Source organism: Macrobrachium rosenbergii, chromosome 41 (genome assembly GCF_040412425.1).
Source record: "Macrobrachium rosenbergii isolate ZJJX-2024 chromosome 41, ASM4041242v1, whole genome shotgun sequence".
Classification (NCBI taxonomy): Eukaryota; Metazoa; Arthropoda; class Malacostraca; order Decapoda; family Palaemonidae; genus Macrobrachium; species Macrobrachium rosenbergii.
The window spans coordinates 89,188,330-89,204,299 of record NC_089781.1 but is presented as its reverse complement, the minus strand read 5'-3'; the positions used below and the strand labels follow the sequence as shown (position 1 = coordinate 89,204,299).

Sequence of the window (15,970 nt, the reverse complement as noted above, 5' to 3'; positions counted from 1 at the left end):
TACGCTCTTGGCTTAAAATAAACAAATATTTACTACTACTACCACTACAGCCGCTGTTTTGGGAGGTGGGGGATTCGAATGAAAAACTTAAATGGCCACTGCTGTTTTTACTATTATTACTCTACTAATATTGCTGATGCTGTGCTGGATTATTATTATTATTATTATTATTATTATTTTATAATAATTATTATTATTCAGAAGATAAACCCATCTGGATCTGGGGCCATTGGCATGAAACTCAGGCTTCCAAAGATGGTGTTAATTTGAAAGAAGACACAGGAGATATTAGGAAATACAAAAAGAGGAGATCAATTATTGAAAAAAAAAGATGAATTAATAAATAAACAGATGAAAACATAAACTAATTAGTAACATACAAGGTGATTTGTTTTAGGGTAGTGATGCATTTAATCTTCACTTGAGCTTTGTGAGCTTATGAAGAAATTAATAAAAACAAGCAGAGAAAATTCCTCGACAATAAACAATGATACAGAGAACATACACGGAACTAGACTGACCTCTGTCAACAATAACAATTATATGTTGATATAAAATGACAGCTGTATGTAAAATATTAGGATTATTTTTTTATTATTGTTTATTATTGCTGATGATGGTAGTCATAATGATGAGAATCTTGTTGATAATGCCGTTCCTTTGCATAAACTGAGCTAAGGGTACTCAGAGCCATGCCCAATGCATATATTAATGTGCAAATTAAAATACTGTTACCTTACCCATATCGGTTGGCTTGAATTGTCCAGAGGTCTACACTAAGTCTCTTAATCCCTTCAACACCTTACCATCACATTCTTGCCGCCATTGTGCAATTTGCTGGCATAAGGAAGCCCTAATCTGCAGTATACCGACCGTCTTCATAAGCCGAGACGGCATTTTAAATCTTTTATCCGCTGGCTGACTTTGATCTCTGGCAGAGTCCTCGTGGGTGTGGGGAGGGAGTGTGGGGTGTTGTGGAGGACGGGGGGAGGGGAAGGAGGCACTGAGACCTCAAGCGTTGCCTGCGTTCTGTCAGCCACTTCGTCACTTTGACGGGATTTCAGAGACGCCGTTGTTGATTTTTCATTAATGTATTCTTTCCTCGAGTGAGGCAAGGGCGCTGTTTAATATTGCGTTCCTACAGATGCGTCATGCTAGGGTGCGTCCACGCTGTGGCAAAACGTCATAAACACACGTTCGCAGCTTATCTCTCACGTATCACAATCATGTTGACAATAAGCCACTGACCAAAAGTGGAGGACGATCCTTAGGCCAATACTGGAATAACTGGATGCTCGTACGAAGCACCGGTTAGAATTGCCAATAAGTTACCAATAAGTCATTAACTTGTCTTCAACCTGTTACCGACATGTGAATTTTATCTAAGTTGAATTTAATGAATCGAATAATCACAGTATTTCTCTGCGCAACCTTGTTATACTGAAACTTAATAAAATTTGCTCTGACCAGAGCAGATAGGCCTACGTGCTGTGAAACACGAGCATGTCTTCTGGGATCTTTTGGCACCTTGCCCGCAAAACTTTGCGCCAAGTTACGTGTGTGTGTTTTTTTTCCTGTACTGGTACAAGATCCAAGTCACGTACGTTCCTTAAGTTGATGTCAGACAGTTCCGGAGCAAGGGTGGGTGACATCAGTTGCTTCCTCCAATAATGGATACTTTGTTCGAAGTTTGAAGTTAATAGTCTAATATATATACAGTATATATATATATATATATATATATATATATATATATATATATATATGTATATATATATATATTTATACAGTATATGTATATATTCATGTGTGTATATTATATAAAAATATGTATAAGTATATATACATACACACACATACATACATACATACATATATATATGTATATATATATATATATATATATATATATATATATATATATATATATATATATATATATATATATATATATATATATATATATATAGAGAGAGAGAGAGAGAGAGAGAGAGAGAGAGAGAGAGAGAGAGAGAGAGAGAGAGAGAGAGAATAGACTAGAATAGAATAGCTTTTCATCTTCCCACTTGCCTCGTCCCCTAAGACCCTTTGCGCAAAGGGCTGTGGGTGTTGAGGGTGGGGGGTCTGCAAGCCCTTGCTGACGATACACAGCAGAAGAAGGGCTAATATTAGTGTCCTTCAGGGTCACGCCCGTGATAAATGAATCTCCCGATTATTCTCTTACGCGTTGGTGGTTGTACGTGAACTCCCACTTAACGACTTTGTTGATCTAATGAATTCCAACGACGTCACGGTTTTAGTTTTATTATTATTATTTATTTTTAGGGTGAGGGGCCTGGGGGAGGGGTGGGGGGCTACCGTAGTGTCTTTCGAAACTGCTTAAAACGTACCAATTTTTGGACACTTGTTTCTTTTGTTGTGTTATTTTTCGTGATGTCTTTTGAAACTGTTTCATGGTTCTGTTAGGAGTCAGCATCAAAATTTGGTAACTTGTCTCTTTCATTTTATTATTTCGTCGTAATGCCTTTTGAAACTGTTTCACGATAATAGGATCAATTTTTGGAAGCTTGTGTCAAGTTTTTGAAAAATTTCTTTTTTTATTATTTCTTCGTAATGACTTTTGAGACTGTTTCACGATTCTGTTAGCACTCAGTATCCATTTTTGGAAGCTTAATTCTTTTATTTTGTTTTTTCTTTATAGTGACTTTTGAAATTGTTTCATGATTCTGTTAGCACTCAGTATCCATTTTTGGAAATGTGTTTCTTTTATTTTGTTATTTCTTAGTAACGTCTTTTGAAACTGTTGAATGATTCTGTTTTTAGTTCATATAAATCTTTTGGAAACTTGTTTCTTTTTCTCTTATTTCTTCTTAGTGGCTTTTCAAACTGTTTAGGGATTGTGTTAATGGTTATAATAAATTTTTGAATATTTTTTCTTTTATTTTGCTCTCTATTCGTATTGTTGATTGAAACTGTTACACGGTTCTGTTAAGAATTAGTATCAGTTTTTGGAAACTTGTTTCATTAATTTTGTTTTTGTGTACGATGTAGCTGTGTTTTCCTTTCATTTGTTAATTTATTTTCTTATTTTTCTCTTGAAATATCTTAAGTTGGCAGTTGGTATTACCCTGTGGAAATGTTATTATTATTATTATTATTATTATTATTATTATTATTATTATTATTATTATTATTATTATTATTATTATTATTATTGGTAGAGAACTATATTATTATTATTATTATTATTATTATTATTATTATTATTATTATCCACGTCTTCTTTTCAGATGCTATTTCATCTAATGTTCTAATTTCTTACCAAAAAGGCTTAAACAGTGCCCTGGAATAGTTGGCGTTTTCTGCTCTTTTATAAACGATACCACAGCAACACTTTTCTCATGCCCTTTCTTTTAGCTTTCTCTTGACTCTACTGAAACAACTTAAACAGTATTAATTAATTAGTAACTGGTATCAATATTTGGATAAAAGACTTCGTCTGAAACTTGAAACTTCGTGTCACCATTTATGTTTAGACGTGGTGTTTGTTCAGCTCTTCGCAATCACTGCATGCGGTGCGTGCGTTTGGCGTCAGCAATTAATAACCACTAAACTGTGACAGGATATAAAGATGCTACATAGTCTTCCTGTGTGTTCTTGTAAGAATGTGGATATGAAATGCTACATTATTAGTAGGTTGTGGAACATGGAGACAACGGAAATGCTATTCTATTGAATTGAATTAAATGTAAAATTTAGCCCAAAGGCCAAGCACTGGGACCTGTGAGGTCATTCAGCGCTGAAACGAAAATTAACAGTGGAAGGTCTGAAAGGTGTAACAGGAGGAAAACCTCGCAGTTGCACTATGAATCAACTGTTAGGAGAGAGTGGAAAGTAAGATGGAAGAAAGAGAATATGAAAGGAGGTACAGTAAAAGGAACGAAAGGGGTTCCAGCTAGGGCCCCTAGCTGGAACCCCTTTCTTTGCAGCGTGCCTTCGGCCCCTAGCCTAGGGGCCGAAGGCACGCTGCAAAGAACCATAAGTAATGCCTACGGACGATTTCGAAATTCAAAAGAAACAAGGTGAAATAGTATACACATATTTCACAGATTTAGGAATGGTGATCTTCGGTGCTTTCTTTATATTTTGTCTTCCTGGATTAGCTACTGTGTTCAAAATAAACAAAATTTTTAACTAAAGTTTATCTTCATTCCATAATCACCATTTCTTATCATACAAGTCCTATTTCTTACCTCGACAGGAAGATTCGTTTTTGAAATCGTTGACATATTTACCTTTAATGAAAGCGACTCGTTGCTATTTTGATTAGTCGTTTGAAGTATTTTCACGCTTATACTTTTTCATTCTGTACTTAAATGTTTTTTTTTTCCGGTCTTGAGGGTGGTGCGAAAGAGCCCATGTGTACTCATACATGCACGCTGTAACCTTGAAAAATCAAGGGGAGTGTCATACGAAGCTGTTATTATGGCATCCGCGTGACACCGACTCAAGTGGGTACGAATAAAGTAAATAAATAAATAAATGCTGAGGTCTACCCCCTGTTTATTCGTACACTATACTTCGTTTTCTTTACTTACATGATATCTTGAATAATCTTCGTCCTGCAGAATATCTTTGGAAAAGTTAGTCATTAGAGTGGTATTATTATTATTATTATTTTTTTGTCTCTCTCAGTATTATTATTATTATTATATTATTATTATTATTATTATTATTATTATTATTATTATTATTATTATTATTATTATTATTATTATTATTCAGAAGATAAACCCCAATTCATATGGAACAAGCTTGCAGGGCCCATTAACTTGAAATTAAAGCTTCTAAAGAATATGGTATTACAACTGCTGCCGTTTAAAAAGCACATAGACAATACCACAAATAATTAGAACATATTCCTTGTGTGTTTGTCTTGCATATTCTACATATCACGCATGTATGTAGGTTTTTTGTTCAAGCCTTAATATATATATATATATATATATATATATATATATATATATATATATATATATATATATATATATATATATATATATATATATATATATATATATATATATATGTATGTATGTATTTTATAGCGTCCTAGCGACATAAATTCATTATCAGATCATCAGCGATCATTTACACAATAATCGCATTAGTGGAACTTTATTCCTGCATAATTCTCGATACTGGAATAAAATTAATCTCTCTGACAAAGAATCTGAATACGGACTTGGAAATAGTTATCATATATCAGATCTGACATGTTATCATGATGATTTGTGCAACTTGCACTCTCAAGTGCTTTTAGACTAGAGCGTTTAAAGTGTTAGACTAATGCAGTGCTTTCATTCGATCATTTGTAAGATATATTACTTGTTTAGTTTTCTCTTCTGTGTAGAGCTTTTTCGTTCATTCACATTATCGACGTTGTATACATATATATATATATATAATATATATATATATATATATATCAGTGTATATTTATATCAATTTCCTTTGTATCAAATAAAAAATATTAAATCATTTTAATGTATTTGATTAATTGTTTAATATTTACCAACGACCTTCTTGCTTAACTAGGCCTACCTGTCATTTTAAAATTGGGCACAGTGTCTGACCAAAAGTCTGAGAACGAAAACCCTTTCCTTGAACATTGTCAAGAAAGAATAAAGCAAATTCTATTCCAAAATTTTGAAAAGTTTACGAAACGGAACGCATACGCTCTTCAAACTTAAAGCTACCTATATAACAACGAAAATACTGTATGAAAGGAATAAGTTTTGAAGTGTTTTACCACAATAAAATAAACTGTTGAATCTCATGTTAATATGACTGCTTAAACTGAAAAATTCTCTGATATGAAAGGCAACGCGTGGAAGCATTTTTTCAATTACGGCGTTCACGGTTAACGAAGTATCACTGTCTGGAAGGAATAAGTTTTGAGGTGAGATTTTACCTAATAAAATAAACTGTCAAATCTCATGCTGATATAACTGTTCAAAGTGAAAAATTCTCTGATATAAACGGCAAAGCGTGGAAGTATTTTTTCAATTACGGCCTGGCGAGTCTTTCTCGCCACTGGCCATATGAGAAATGTAGTTGCCTAGATCCAAAGTTCGGAAACTTCTATGTTATATTACCAGGCCCGTTGCTAAGTGGTTGTAAAATAAGTATCCTTCGGGCCAGCCCTAATCAGCTCAGTGGTCTGGTAAAACATTTTTTCGACTATATGAGTACACTATCAGTTGGGTATGAAACGTCATCATGTACAGCACCGCCATCATTATGACGTTTAAATGCTCTGGAAATGTGCAAGCCTCTTAGATCGCCAAATTTTTAACTCTTTATTAGTTAATTTTTCATGATCGATTAAGATTTGATTGATAGGAGGAATTCATTTTCAGATTAATTTATCCATCTTGAAATTAATTTCTCGCCTTGTACGGTCAGGTTACGTCACAATCACACAAGCCGTAGTATACACACACACACACACACACACACACATATACACACACACACACATATATATATATATATATATATATATATATATACACACAGTATATATACATACACACACATACACACACACACACACACACACATATATATATATATATATATATATATATATATATATATATATATACTTTACGTCGTGAGTGAGGAATTGATATAGCAAAAATATATATATATATATAGCCACTTTGAACCACGTTTATAAAGGACGAATTCGCCTTTAGAACTTCGCAACCGGTTGATAAAAGCAAACGAAAGAGTGAACCAATCCACAGAGAAAACAACAAAGAGCTTTTAATGTTGTAACCAGCCTCATGTCCCTTGGTGATATCAAAAGCTAAACGGAGGTGTGATGTGTTCTTGAGAATAAAGGAAGAGAGAGAGAGAGAGAGAGAGAGAGAGAAAGCTTTAAAAGTGTGATGTGTTTTTAAGAATAAAGAGAGAGAGAGAGAGAGAGAGAGTTCTGAAGGTGTGATGTGTTTTTAAGAATAAAAGAAGAGAGAAAGAGAGAGAGAAAGAGATCTTTGAAGGTGTGACGTGTTTATAAAGAATAAAGGAATAGAGAGAGAGAGAGAGAGAAAGAGAGAGAGAAGGTGTGATGTGTTTAAAGAATAAAAGAATAAAAGAATAAAGGACCAGGACCAGAGAGAGAGAGAGAGAGAGAGAGAGAGAGAGAGAGAGAGAGAGAGAGAGAGAGAGAGAATCAGTTGTCCACAAGAAAATATTTATCGATTATTAACATTGATATAAATATACATCTTTACCACAATACATCAAATCTTGCTGGAATGTAATGGGATGAATAAACAATCCTGATAAATGATTTAACAAAGCAATAACCTAATAAATAAATCAGGCATTCTCCTCTTGAGTGACAAAGTGCTTGATCGATGTTATTCTGCCAGGGTTTCGAAAGCATTCTTTGTCCTGTTGCATTGTGTGAATCACGAGCTATTATTGCATTTATTCGTCAATTTCCTCCATCTTTCTTTATTGAAAGTTTAATCTGCATCAAAAGACTGACTTCCAAGTCTCGCACTGCAATATCCGTAGCAGTTATTAGTCTTATTTATTATGTTACTGTATTTAAAGGTTAACTACGAAGTATCTTATCATTTTGAGTAATTTTCCGGTGAAGGGAAAGCACTTATTTATTAAAATTATGTTTATGAACACACACACACATATATATGTATATATACATATATATAGTACATATATGTATATATATAGACCATATATACACAATATATACATTATATATATGTGTATATATGTGTACATATTTATATATGTGTGTATACCCTTCTGTTGGCTTTGATGTTCAAGATGATGTGATCGAACGATTTACATTTGTAATGCTGAAATGTGATCGCATTTGATGGCTTAGCTGTCGATCGTCAAAAAGGGGGGGGGGGTGTGTTTCAATATTTTTTCAATACAGGTAATTTGACAGTGGATTCACAGACTTTCCAACACTTTTACAAACGTAGTTGACCAAAAACATTGCTGCCATTGAAATTAACCAAGAAAATTGTTGCAGTAGTAGATAACCATCATATTTGTTATGATTGCGGTTAAATAAAAAAAGTCTGCAACATTTGTTAATTGTGATAGTTTTTAAAATGACAGTTAGTAATGATTTGTTAGAATTGTTATTAGCTAAAAATAAATGCTGCAATTGTAATTAACCTAAGACCTACTTTCAGCAAAATTTAGCATCTCTTGCGAAATGGAAAACAAAAATGTTCTTTTCGTTAATGTAGTTTAAACCCTCAGCTATCGTAACTACATTTGAGTTTTCTGAAAAGAAAACTGTTGTGCCAACTTCTGTCCGTCCGTTTTTCTGTCCTCCCTCAGATCTTAAAAGCTACTGAGGCTAAAGGGCTGCAAATTGGGATGTTGATCATCCGCCCTCCAGTCATTAAACATAACCAAATTGCAGCCCTCTAGCCTCAGTAGTTTTTATTTTATTTAAGGTTAAATTTAGCCATAATCGCGCTTCTGACAACGCAATAACACAGTCCACCACGGCTGGCCAAGAGTTTCATGGGCCGCGGCTCATACAGTACTATACCGAGACTACCATTTTCGATGGCCTTGATTATACGATGTACAGAAAACTCGATTGCTCCCAAGGAACTTAGGCTTATTTTTTACTTGTTTGTTATCGTTTCGGAAAGGTAACTACGATAACACACTAAAAAGCATCTCAGTTTTTCTAAGACGTTAAACATAAGTGTAACTTATCAAAGACGATTATACATAGGTTTAATGTTTGGTAAAACTCTCTCTCTCTCTCTCTCTCTCTCTCTCTCTCTCTCTCTCTCTCTCAATACTCACAAATTATTTATATATATATATATATATATATATATATATATATATATATATATATATATATATATATATATATTATATATATGTATATTGTGTATGTTTACTTTTATAATATATATACGTTTGAGCTCTCTCTCTCTCTCTCTCTCTCTCTCTCTCTCTCTCTCTCTCTCTGCACGATGCCATAAACCAAAAAGAGATCATTCATGAGTAATGAGACTCACTGGCACATTCATTCACTCCCTCCCTCCCTCATTAATTTGAACTCTGCGCCGACTGCGCTTTGTCGTTTCAGCGCATCGGAGAAGCCCGCTGCGCCCAAGGGAGTGCGATTCGATCCGGTGACAATGGCTGCTCTTGTTAGTATGGGACTCGTCTTGTGTTCTGTTTGTATTGGTGGCATTGTTTTCTTTTTTAAATCTTTGGAGTAGCATTAGTGTAATAACTAAGTAAATAAATAAATAAATAAAAATAAATGAGTTGATGAATAAATAAAAAATATATAAATAAATACATTTAGGAGTTGATGAATAAATACTTAAGGTTCTTTGCAGCGTGCCTTCGGCCCCTAGCTGCAACCCCTTTCGTTTCTTTTGCTGTACCTCCTTCATATTCTCTTTTTTTCATCTTACTTTCCACAATCTCTTAACAATTGATTCATAGTGCAACTGCGAGGTTTTTCTTCTGTTTCACCTTTCAAACCTTTTTCTGTTAAGTTCCGTTTCAGCGCTGAATGACCTCATAGGTCCCAGTGCTTGGCCTTTGGTCTAAATTCTGTATTCAATTCAATGAATAAATAAATTTATAAATAAACAAATAAAAGAGTAGATGAATAAATAAATAACGATTTGATTAATCACAGTTAGTTATTTTATGATATACTCTATATATGTATATTGATGTTATTGCTTTATAACAAGTAAAACGTTAATGTTTGATCATGCATTGCTAAGGAAATAAAGGATCATGTTAAGATTGGCGAACCCACTCACAGCAGGGTTCTCTATTCTTTACGAGAAGATTATTGGGTTCGTTATTCTTTACATGGGAATAATTGGGTTCGCTGTTCTGCATGAACACTTCGGTGCCAGACATTTGAACACAAGGTGAAATACATTTGATCCCCTGGGGCTAGTACTAAACAAGGCGACATTTGACCCCCCAGGGCATTTGTACTAAACAAGGCGAAATACATTTGACCCCCCTAGGGGCTAGTACTAAACAAGGCGAAATACATTTAATTCCCCTAGGGGCTAGTACTAAACACGGCGAAACAGTGTAGATGAATCACTGTTTCACCGTGTTTAGTACTAGCCCTCATGTGGAATTGGAGTTCGGACCGGAAAGGGTTGACCACTCTTTACATGGGGATCATTGGGTTCGCTGTTCTTGACATGGAGATGCTGGGTTCGCTAATCTTCGAAATAAATATAATCATGATCAATTTATTAATTTACTCGTTTGGTTGATTAGCAAGTCCTTTACTCAGAGATTAAATAATTAATTAAATAAGTGATCTTGAGTCATCAGAAAGGTTGGATGACCTAAACCTACTTAGATAAGATAAAGAAGGGAGACTGGACAAGTGGAGAATTGTGGAAGATAATGCACAGGAAAGAGGAAAGACATGAGTGGTGGTATTTCACAGAGGCCCATGGCGTTACACGGCGTTGGTTGATGAGATAAATAACCAATAATCTCCAATCAATTACGAAAATAAGTTTGATCTAAAAACTAAACAGCTGCTTTATGTATGCGTATTGCCATAAAAAAACAAGTAAAAAATACGCCGAAGCTTCTTGGGCGCAATCGAATATTCTGTACATCGTATAATCAAGGCCACCGAAAATAGATCTATCTTTCGGTGATCTCGGTATAATGCTGTATGAGCCGCGACCCATGAAACTTTAATCACGGGCCGTTGTGGCCTGTCCTGTATCGTTGCCAGATGCACGAATATGGCTAACTTTAACCTTAAATAAAATAAAAACTACTGAGGCCAGAGGGCTGCAATTTGTTATGTTTGATGATTGGAAGGTGGATGATCAACATACCAATTTGCAGCCCTCTAGCCTCAGTAGTTTTTAAAATCTTAGGGAGGACAGACAAAGTGCGGACGGACAGACAAAGCCGATACAATAGTTTTCTTTTACAGAAAACTAAAAACAGACGGACAAAGATACAGTGATTTACAGATTAACCGTCCTATATTTTCTAAAAAAAACAAAAAAACAACAATTTGGAGACCAGATATATTATAAAAATCAACATGCAGTATTTGAGTGTTATGATCTTTTTCTGTCTGAAGAGGGAGCATGACGCTCCGAAACTGCATATGGATTTTTAAAAATATGTTTGGTCTCCAATTTGTGGCCATTTCAAGTTTCAAAGTTCGATACTGATCTGTTAACATCACGTCTTATATTTTCCTTGACGATACTAAAAAGTCGGGGTAGTGCCGTCAGTGTACCTCAGTCGGTGCACTGTAGGCATGACTAGAAGTTTTTTTTGCTGTAACCCTTCGGCCCCTAGCAGCAACCACTTTCATTCCTTTTACTGTACCTCATGCCATATTCTCTTTCTTCCATCTTACTTTCCACCCTCTCCTAAAAATTGTTTCATAGCGCAACTGCGAGGTTTTCCTCTTGTTACACCTTTAAAACATTTTTACTCTTAATTTCCTTTTCTGCGCTGAATGACCTCATAGGTCCCAGCGCTTGACCTTTGGCCTGAATTTTTTATTTTATTCAAGTAATAAGTATAGAACGGAAGATGAAACAGAATAAAAAAAATAAAAAATGGGAAAAAATGTCATCACTCAACATCGCTATGAGATCCGTGACGTCACAGAACAGCGGCTAACCAACGGTAACTGGTATCTGGAAGGTGTGTCTCTCCCTGGGATGGTAATTGGCTTTGCCAAGTGTTCGTTCCACCACTTAGCTGAGCACCAGGATATTCTTATGCGGTATTGATAGGTTAGAGTTTTGTATCTACATATAAACATACGCATAGATGGGTGTTTAGACGTTTATATGTATTCGCTGTTTCTGTCAATATATATATATATATATATATATATATATATATATATATATATATATATATATATATATATATATATATATATATATATATATATATATATATATATATATATATATATATATATATATATATATATATATATATATATATTATATATATATATGTATACTGACTGAAACATCTAATATATACACACATCAGAAACACCTACTGTGCGTATATTTGTATGTTTATATAAAGATACAAACATACAGATATATGTATTATATATATGTATATATATAAATATGTGAATATATACATACATATAAATTATATGTAATTATATATAAGCCAAATGAATTTGATTAACTGAGTCTATCCTCCGGGGATTCCGAAGCAATCTTTGGTTCCTGGTGCTCTCCAGGAAAACCCAGATACCCAAAGTGACTAATGGGTATTGGGGTATCAGGCTTCCTTTTCTTTCTTTCTGTTTTTGGTGAAGGAGGGAGAGCAACACTTCCGTTTTCTATATGTTCAGATATTCCAGACCAAGCGAAATATTCAGTCATTATTTTAGTGACTTATTTAGTGACGTACTGGTAAGATGTTGCGGGTGCAACAAAATAACTAAAGTCCATTAAAATCTGCCTATATTAAAATCTTCCAGGAGTTTAACTGCTCTAGATTAAAAAATAAACAAGTTAAAAATGCACCGAAAAAACTTCAGCGAAATCGAGTTTTCTGTACAGCCGCTAAAGCGTATAATCAAGGCCACCGAAAATAGATCTATCTTTTGGTGGTCTCGGTATAACGCCGTATGAGCCGCAACCCATGAATCTTTAACCACGACCCGGTGGTGGCCTATCCTACATCGCTACCAGAAGCACGATTATGGCTAACTTTAACCTTAAATAAAATAAGTACTGAGGCTAGAGGGCTGCAATTTTTTTGTGTTTGATCACTGGAGGGTAGATGATCATCATACCAATTTGCAGCGCTCTAGCCTCAGTAGTTTTTAAGATGTGAGGGCGGACAGAAAAAGTGCCGACAGAAAAAAGTGCGGCCGGACAGACAAAGCCGGCACAATGATTTTCTTTTACAGAAAACTAAAACCTATTAACTATGTTCATGATTCCTTCTTTACCGTAGAAGCAACAGTGGTCATCAGTCGGCTGAGTGAGATAACTCGAGAAGTGCTATGCCCTCAAAAGCTAATGAACTATTTTGGGAAGGAAACTTTGCAATTACAATGAATCAGTACAATTCAATTATTTCTTTTGTATGCGTAAAGCCTCGGTTTGATTAATCATTCATACCATTCACTAAAGAATGTTAAATTCTCTGCCTCCTCCTATGTCTACTGAATAATTTATTACATACCCCTGTGACCGAGTTTGACAGGGTCACCTGTATGCCCATGGGTATATTTACTTTCAAAGTGGAACCAAGAAATCTGCACGCCTTCGTCACTTGGTACAAGCTAGGAAACAATACGTACTACCCGTTTAATGAAACGTGATTGATTCAGAATTAATGTACCCGTGTACTTCAAATTCTGTGACTAGGTTTGAAAGGTACTGGGTTAGTTTTGTGTTGCTTAAATTTATTTACTCCAATATCAGCCTCATTACTTTTAGTAGTAGTAATGGTAGGAGGGACATCACAGTTGTCACCGCCTATTATTATTATTATTATTATTATTATTATTATTATTATTATTATTATTATTATCATCATTATTATTATTATCAAAATGAACAGCCATCATCTGTAATTATTGTACCCTAATTTATCTACTTTTTGCTATTTTCATAATTCAATTAATATATATATATATATTATATATATATATATATATATATATATATATATATATATATTATATATATATATATATATATATATATATATATATATATATATATATATATATATATATATATATATATATATATATATATATATATATATATATATATATATATATATATATATATATATAGGCCTATAATCGTCAAATTTTCCATCCATATTTCATCTTAATTCTCATTTCTTGGTAATATATATAAATCTTTTTTTCAATACTTGGGAAATTAAATAACCTCATATGGAACGTTTAAACGAATCTCTCTCTCTCTCTCTCAACGATTTGAGACAAGATAAAGAACATGTTCTGTCTTTTAGTTGTGTCTTTATGTGTGAAGGATTATACGCAGCGAAGATAAAAAAAATTAGTGGGCGTTCCTTTTAATTTATTCTTTTCTAAAGGTTGAAACAGAGTGACCTTAGTGTTGTGGCTACTTCAATAGCGTCCTCCCCTACTCCTCTCCTTCCTTGAGCCCATCCCATCGGCCCCCCTACTCCACCACCTCAAAAACTCCTTGACAAACAGCAGCAGGAGAAACCAACATGGAGCGCGTATACACACACACACACACACACACAAGACCCCAAGGTTATCCTCGACCCGGTGTCCCCTTGAGGGCCACCTTTGTGCTTAGTGCCTCATTGTGTCGTGGAGAGAGAGAGAGAGAGAGAGAGAGAGAGAGAGAGAGACACACACACACACACTGAAGGCTTTCTTAGGTGAGGGAGAACGCGAGGGAGAATCGTCGTCACTGGAGCGATTAATTAATAGAAAGAGTGCTTTGGCAGAATGAGAGAGAGAGAGAGAGAGAGAGAGAGAGAGAGAGAGACCAGAGGTTTTCATGGGTGACGGAAAACGCGAGGGAGAATCGTCGTCACAGAAGCGATTAATTAATAGAAAGAGTGCTTTGACAGAATGAGAGAGAGAGAGAGAGAGAGAGAGAGAGAGAGAGAGAGAGAGAGAGAGAGAGAGAGACCAGAGGTTTTCATGGGTGACAGAAAACGCGAGGGAGAATCGTCGTCACAGAAGCGATTAACTAATAGAAAGAGTGTTTTGGCAGAGAGAGAGAGAGAGAGAGAGAGAGAGAGAGAGAGAGAGAGAGAGAGAGAGAGAGAGACTAGAGGCTTTCATGGGTGACGGAAAACGCGAAGAAGAATCGTCGTCGCCGAAGCGATTAATTAATAGAAGGAGTGCTTTGACGAGCACGACTTTACCAACAAAACTTCTATTCATGCATCTTGCCGCAGCTTGCTAATTACCATGACTGCTTCCAAGGTCGACGAATGGTCTGGTTAGATGATGGATGGCTGTTTGCGCTCTATTTTTAATTTTTTTATTTACGTCAAGACGAAAATGAAAAGTTATATTAGACTAAAATGTCTAAATATAAACTTTGTCTTCGGGAGATGCATATGTTTGTTCTTGCCTGGTTTTTAGGCTGACTTGTTAACTCGACTCTCCACATCAGCAAAAAGTTAAAATGGATGTAGTTTTTTTAAAGAATGTTTTTACGTTATATATTTATCTTCAACCACTTTTTAGCCAGTTGTTTTTATTTTCTATTATTTCTTCTTATTTTCCACCAAATGGTTTTACCACTTGGTACCTTACAGGGTAGAGTTTAAAGCAGCACAAGAAGTGATGTAAGATGTGCTCTGGTTTAATTATGAAAAAAAGCTTAATGGGAGAGGGATGTGAATTTAAAAATACTGAGAATAAAAAATCGTAAATGAAAATGACAAAATAACGCATTGTTCGAAAGTCTTCCGGTAGCCGGAAAGATGGTGATGTTTTTGTCAAATATTTCCGATCCAGCTGCTTCCCGAGACCTTTATCTGTCTGACAAAATTGACATAAATAATGGAATCTGTCTCTCACTAATGGTAATTATATTTCAAACCAGCTTCAGATGTTATCCTTCACGATCATCTTCAATTAGACACATTTTAATGAGGAGCTTATGCTTTCCCATTTCCCTTCTGGTCTGTTACTGCGTGCTACTTGTTTTGCAGAGGAATAACTTTCATACCTTACTGACGTACTGCAGACCAGCAGTATCAGAGTCACATACCAGAGGTCTGTCACTCTCTTTTGCCGCTGTAAAACTGGCCCAGTTATCCTGGCATTTTTGATTAATGATTTCCTTAATTTAAGAGATATTGTAATGGAGTCTTGGAATGCCATATTCATTTC

At 34.8% G+C, this 15,970-nt stretch overlaps 1 protein-coding gene across 1 annotated transcript in view; it reads left to right on the top strand.

Moving 5' to 3' along the window:
• LOC136826977 (solute carrier family 49 member A3-like) overlaps positions 1–15,970 on the top strand; it is a 96,562-nt gene that overhangs the window by 22,095 nt on the left and 58,497 nt on the right. The window lies entirely within an intron of this gene.